This window comes from Narcine bancroftii, chromosome 1 (genome assembly GCF_036971445.1).
Source record: "Narcine bancroftii isolate sNarBan1 chromosome 1, sNarBan1.hap1, whole genome shotgun sequence".
NCBI lineage: Eukaryota > Metazoa > Chordata > Chondrichthyes > Torpediniformes > Narcinidae > Narcine > Narcine bancroftii.
The window spans coordinates 338,742,302-338,749,553 of record NC_091469.1 but is presented as its reverse complement, the minus strand read 5'-3'; the positions used below and the strand labels follow the sequence as shown (position 1 = coordinate 338,749,553).

Genomic DNA, 7,252 nt, shown 5'->3' with positions numbered 1-7,252 from the left:
ACTTTGAATACAATGGTTTGTTTTGCATCAAGGTTAGGCCTCTGACTGTCTGTGACCAAAACAAGCAGGGAGATTAAATGTTCTTGCTACACAGATGTCCTTTCATCAGATAACTGCATCTCTGGCCCCTCGGTGAAATTTAGCTTATGTCTGCTGATTCTAAAAAACAAGCAGGTTCTCAGCCTTGCAGAAGCAAAGGCTGCAAAAGTAAAAAACATGGTTTAAATCTTCCATTACAGGACATAAGATCCAAAATGAGGCTGTCCGCATTCCAATTAGAATTTCTTAAAATTGCAATGGCGGTGGCCAGAAAATGTATTGTGGTTACTTGGTAGTCTGATTCCGATGCAATGCGGAAATGCATAGTTGTGTTCCCCTGGAGAAAATCACTGATTAAGTACACTATGTTTTTGCAGGTATGGCAGCCATATTCCAGAACATAGGATTGAACACTTGTTCTGTTCCTGAGTTCTAGGTCCTGGTTCTTTCCCCTATTTGAGATCAAGGTAAGAAAAGGAATTAGATCCTCTGATCTGAATACTGCACCCTGACAGTTCCTTCTCTTTTTCTTCTTTCCTGCTTTTCTCTTTTTTTTTCTTATCTATTTTCTTTTACTTTCTATTTTTTTAAATTTTGTTAGAGGGAGGGGGATGGGACTCTTTGAAGATATGCACAACATGTACCATTGATTTTTTTTTTCATTTCAATTTATGTATTTAAGTATTGGTTATTTCTTGATGCATGTTGTCCTCAAAATTAAAATAAGGTATTAAAAAAAACAGGGAAGTTATGTTTGGACAGCAGAATTGTTTCTCAAAAATAAATGGGCCTTCCAATTATCTATTAGTTTTGTAGCAACTATGCTACAAACTAGCTTAATATTTAAATTCTACTTTATATTTAATTCAATTAATTTAAATTCTGTTGGCTGCCAAGGTGAGATATGAATCCTTACATCTCATTTTGAACCGCTGAATCTTTAACTTAACCTCAATGTTTCAATGTCCCATAATCCACTAGTTATACTTCTAATAATCTTAAACATCTCAATTAGACCATTGCCTGCACCAATATGAAGAGGATTGAATGAACAATATAAGCTGTGACAATTTACCAATGCTTCTTCAACATGATTTATTAGATTCACAACTTTGACTGCCACAAAGGGAAAGGGTGGCATACTGATTGCAATTCCACTCTTTCTAAACTTTCCTTTAGGTCACAATTTATTCTGACTGTGCTATATGTTGTCATTCTTTCATTAGTCCAGGATCAAAGTCTTGAATTGCCTTCTGAGTGGTACTGCATTGCTGGAAAGCTTTATTCCTTGGATTAGCGCTCATTCCCAATCAAACTCCATAAATCTCCATGAAAAGAAGTAAAAATCCCATGTATTGTACTGATCAGAAGCTGAGTCAAAAATCATCAACAAAAGAGTGTGTTGTGCTTTTAAGCTTGCAAAAGAACTAATTAATATTCCTAACCACAAGTATACATACTGTGATTTTGTTATTACCCACAAAATAATCTTTAAACATTAAATAATTAGCATTAGGTTTAGGCTTACAGACAGCCCTGGATTTGAACCTGGATCACTGGCACTGTGACAGCATTGTACTAACCACTACAATAACTATGCTGCCCTTACACTAACTGTGGCAATCTTGCACTAACCAAGGCGCCCTTGGGCTAACTGTGCTGCCCTACACTAACCATGCTGCCTTTATGTTAACCATGCCACCCCCATTATTGGAAAAGATAATCCTTGCAACCTTCAAATTCAAAATAACTACAAATTTAGACTGTTGAGCAAAATTCCATTCTAGTACTTCTGATGGGCTTGACCTGCTCTTGCTACTTGGCCATTGGCTTTAGTTCCTCTTATTCATTTTCATATAACTTGATTGTGTGGTGAAGTATTATAAATGTATGGAGGTGCCTCATCCCAATTGCATGGTTTTGCCAGATTTTCTTATTTGAATGCCTTTTTACATTTTAGAGGCCTGGTAATGTTTGTTCATTAGGCTTGATGCTGCAGAGAACTATGGTTATTGAGCAATGCTGCAATAATACACTAAAAAAAAACTAAAGACACATGCTGCCAATATTTTATGAACAAACCGAAGGCTTCAGATATAGCAAAAATATTTGTATCTTAAGTTGGTAATATTAAGAATAAAGTATTGGTGTTTAAAAGAAAATAATAAAACTCAAATGCTCTATGGTTCTAAATATAACTATTCAAAACAGCCAGTATAAATGCATGGCCTGAAAAAAACTGGTGGTACACTTCCTTCCGCAAGTGTCTCAGAACCACTTCTGTTTTTTTTTAGCTAGTTGACAGGAAGGTTGCTAGACAATGATCACCAAACTATGCATTATGAACTGATATGTTATCTTCTAAATGTTTTGCTAGTATTGCAAATACTTTTGGTTTTATTAATTCATAATTTACTCGTGCACAGTCCAGTAGCAGCTATTTATTTGGTAAAAGTTGCACAAACTTTTTCCCTAAAAAAAAAATCTGTGCTTATGTTGAAAGGAAAACATTACACTTTAAACTAATATTAAGAGTTATTAATCAATGAACGGAAAATGCATTTCATTCTATTTCTTCAATCTATTGTTACTGGAGAAGTTGATTTGTTTGCATTCTGCATTTGTGATTAATGCAGCATCAAGATTTGCAGTAGTTCTATATCACTGCCTTCCACTCTTCTCTGGTTCCTGTTCAGAATATTAATCCACCAGATAATCATGTGATTTGGTAAACAAAGGAACCTCATGAAATACTGCAAGGCTCTTCCTTCATGTGAACACTCTGAAACATAAAGAATCATAATTGGGAGAGGCAAACAAAAACATCCACTGGTAAAACTTGCATCTTTTGTTTATTTTGCATTTTAATATCAGTGACAGTAACAAGGAGAATAGCATTGCTTATATTTATATGCAATTCTTTCTTTCTTTCTTCTTTGGCTTGGCTTCGCAGACGAAGATTTATGGAGGCGTATGTCCACGTCTGCTGCAGGCTCATTGGTGACTGACAAGTCCGATGCGGGACAGGCAGGCACGGTTGCAGCGGTTGCAAGGGAAAATTGGTTGGTTGGGGTTGGGTGTTGGGTTTTTCCTCCTTTGCCTTTTGTCAGTGGGCTCTGTGGGGTCTTCTTCAAAGGACGTTGCTGCCCGCCGATCTGTGAGGCGCCAAGATGCACGGTTGGAGGCAATATCAGCCCATTGGCGGTGGTGAATGTGGCAGGCACCAAGAGATTTCCTTAAGCAGTCCTTGTGCTTCTTCTTTGGTGCACCTCTGTCTTGGTGGGCAGTGGAGAGCTCGCCATATAACACGATCTTGGGAAGGCGATGGTCCTCCATTCTGGAGACGTGACCCACCCAGCGCAGTTGGGTCTTCAGCAGCGTGGATTCGATACTTGCGGACTCTGCCATCTTGAGTACTTCGATGTTGGTGATGAAGTCATTCCAATGAATGTTGAGGATGGAGCGAAGACAGCGCTGATGAAAGCATTCTCGGAGCCGTAGGTGATGCCGGTAAAGGACCCATGATTCTGAGGCGAACAGGAGTGTGGGTATGACAACAGCTCTGTACACGCTGATCTTTGTGTGTTTCTTCAGGTGGTTGTTTTTCCAGACTCTTTTGTGTAGTCTTCCAAAGACACTATTTGCCTTGGCGAGTCTGTTGTCTATTTCTTTGTCGATCCTTGCATCAGATGAAATGGTGCAGCCGAGGTAGGTCAACTGGTTGACCGTTTTGAGTTCTGTGTGCCCGATGGAGATGTGGGGGTGCTGGTAGTCATGGTGGGGAGCTGGCTGATGGAGGATCTCAGGCTGACTTCCTGGCCAAACATTTTGGCCAGGAGAGCTGGCTCTGAATGGGCAACTAAAGCGGCATCGTCTGCAAAGAGTAGTTCACGGACAAGTTGCTCTTGTGTCTTGGTGTGAGCTTGCAGGCGCCTCAGATTGAAGAGACTGCCAACCGTGCGATACCGGATGTAAACAGCGTCTTCATTGTTGAGGTCTTTCATGGCTTGTTTCAGCATCATGCTGAAGAAGATAGATCTTGAATATCTTTGACAAAATGACTGAGATAATCAATTAGATTTTTAACGCACTATTGTTAACTCCTTTGAATTCTGAAATCCATCATTGTTTGTGGGCCAGTTTGTAGCATGTAAGTGGTGGTCTATGCCCTACAAAAGAAATGACCAATTAAAGTGACAAGTGGAATGTGTGAAACAATAAAACAGCTGATTGCCCAAATGAACATCTTTTGTTAGTTTTCAATTGTGACTACTAAATTAGCTAATTCTCAGTAGTCACTATGTAGGAGTAATTTACTGTGGTTAACAGTAGATTCAGTTTTGATTTGGTTGATTTCATTATAACCAAGGAGAAAAAGTAACATGACATGTACGTTTTCTATTGTATTTCTAGTTTCTCACTTTTTCACACAAGTGCTGTATCTATCAGATTTCTTCCTTCTGCTGGCAAAATCTGATTTTCAGAATCAATTTTTGTTTGGTTTATGGCATTATTCACTATTTAAAGGGGTGAAAGAGCAAACAAGTGTCAAAATGGAAGAACGTTAGGGATGCTAGACATCATCTTTTCAGAAGGTTCTCTTGGATTAAAACTGCATAAAATAAACCAATTCAGGAAAACATTTTTCCATTTAATCTCTCACAACAGTTAGCATAGTGGTTAGTGCAAAACTGTTACAACAGCAGCGACTGGGACCGGGATTCGAATCCCGTGCTGTCTGTAAGGAGTTTTTATGTTCTCCCGGTGTCTGCATGCATTTTCCCTGGTGGCTCTGGTTTACTCCCACCTTTCAAAAAAAATGTACCAGGGGTTGCAGGTTAATTGTGTGTAATTGGGCGACATGGGCCTGTGGGCCCACAGGGCCTATTACCATGCTTTCTGACTACATTTAAAATTTAAATATAATTTTAAAATTTTAAGTTTAAATTTAGAATAATCTTTGAATGATAACTATTCTTCCTTCAGATAGCCCCAGAGAAAAAAGTTTGTCATAAGATTTTTTTGTGCCATTTAACTAGTATTTAAATATTAACATGTTAATCATTATATTTTCCACTAAGCTTGTTAAACGGATCTTATTGGCACTGTGGGCTACCTGGAAGTGTTCTTTTAAAAAAAAAATTACTTGAAGGTTGACTTTGTCTTTACCAGTTTGCAATCTACTTCAGCTCAATTGAATGGGACTGAATGGGTTGTCCAGTTAGGCTTTGCTCAACATGTTTTCAGAGTCAATTTAGCTGTACTACCTGAAGCTCCTTACTGCATCAGGTGTGTAACCAACTCACTGCCAAAACATATGAAATCTAAAATCAGGAATCAATAGGAACTGGCAGGAAATGGATCCATTCCATTATGCCAGCATAATTGAATTTAGAGTTATAGCACAGCAACAGGGCTTTCAGTCCATGAGCCCGCGCCACCCAAATACACCCACATGACCAATTAACAATAGCTCTGCGCATCTTTGGAATGTTGGAAGAAACCAGAGCACCCAGAGAAAACCCATAAAGTCATGGGGACAACACACAAACACCTTACAGACAGGACCAGATTCAAACCATGTCACTGGTGCTATAATAGCATTTCACTAACAGCACCAGACAAATTTAAATTTGCCAAAACTTTATGACAAATTGTAACATCAGGAATTTGAGTGTCACACACTCATTAATACAATTTAAGGTAATACACTGAGCCCACTATTCCAAAGTCCAGTTGGCTGAATTCTATTTTAATCTCTCTTCTAAATATGATAAATGTGTAACTGAAGAAGGTTCACTGTATCATATGTTTTGGTTATGTCCCTGTCTTTCCAATTTTTGGGAAGGGGTATTTCGTACCTTGTCTTTAGTTCTTAACATTACTTTGACTCCATATCCTTCTTTTGATCTCTTTGGAATAAGTGGGCCAACAGGTTAGAGATTCACTGCTTCACAATCCCATGTAGTTGCCCTCACCTCCCTTATTGCTAGAAGGGCCATATTAATGAGATGGGAAGATGCTGCCCCTCCCACTCACACTCAATGGTTGTCTGATAAGAAGGCATGTCTGGCTTTAGAAAAAAATTAGATGCTCCACTACTGAAATAAACCTTAATTTTGTTTCTTTATGGGGGTTCCTTTATTAATTATTTTCAAAATTTGTAAGATTAATTAGTTTCTGGTTTTTGACCCCATTGATTACCTTCCCTTTTATTATTAGGTAGTGGAGGTGGTTGAAAATTAGAAAAGTGTTTTTTTTCAATGTAACATAGGCCTTATCACCATTGTTAATATTTTGTGTGGTTTGCTAATATTTTATTATCATGTACTAAAATAATATTTACTTGACAAAATTAATAATATGTAGAAATAGGAATTTGAGTGTCACTGACAGGAAGTATTTGTATAATCTGTTGATGCTATATAGATATCTGTATCAAAGATCTGTATGTATTTCCTGTCAACATTTTGCCACGGCTTACAATCTGTGGAAACATAACAGTGAGATACACCCTGTTGGTAATTTTAAATAATCCAGCGATTTGTGCCAAGTAAAAGATGCTCTGTGAGTTATCAATGGTCTATTTGCCTCCTTATAACAATATCTCATTGTTGAAATTCCTTGTGATATTAATAATCTGATGTATGTGACCTGTTGTATGTGACATTGCAGAAAGCTCAGTGTTGTAGCTAAAATAATAAGATTCAGATATATGTTGGTCTACAATTCCCATGTTTTTTGATGGGATAAATGGTGGCCATCTGATTGGGAACTGGAAGAGGAGCCACCAAGGAATAAGAAAAACATATAAGATATGAAAAACAATTCATTGGTGAATGATCACCATGCCATGATAATTCATCGATATTCTTTAAGACACATCCTGAAATATTTTTCCATTGGATTTTCAGGCTTGTTGGTTCATAAGCATATAATTAATGTTTGCTTTTCCACCTCAGAAATTACATTTCTGAAAAATATCATGCATATTAGTAATTTTCTAATGCATGCACAATTCTAATGCACAATAACAGAGAGAGAAAGATGTTTGCACCTGCTGAATTTATACAGATATTCATATGGTGACCATTTGGAACAAGACATAATGATAGAAAACCAGGCAGTTGTCAAAAGTAAAATCAAATTGATGTAATAAAAGCTATTACATACATCCATCTCCATTTACTTAACCCTTTAATTACAAACATCA

At 37.5% G+C, this 7,252-nt stretch overlaps 1 long non-coding RNA gene across 1 annotated transcript in view; it reads left to right on the top strand.

Moving 5' to 3' along the window:
• The first annotated feature begins 2,739 nt into the window (after positions 1 to 2,739).
• LOC138748826 (uncharacterized) overlaps positions 2,740 to 7,252 on the top strand; it is an 87,547-nt gene continuing 83,034 nt past the window's right edge. The window contains exon 1 of the long non-coding RNA XR_011348268.1: positions 2,740 to 2,871. This is a non-coding gene — a long non-coding RNA (uncharacterized lncRNA). The remainder of the gene's footprint in view (positions 2,872 to 7,252) is intronic.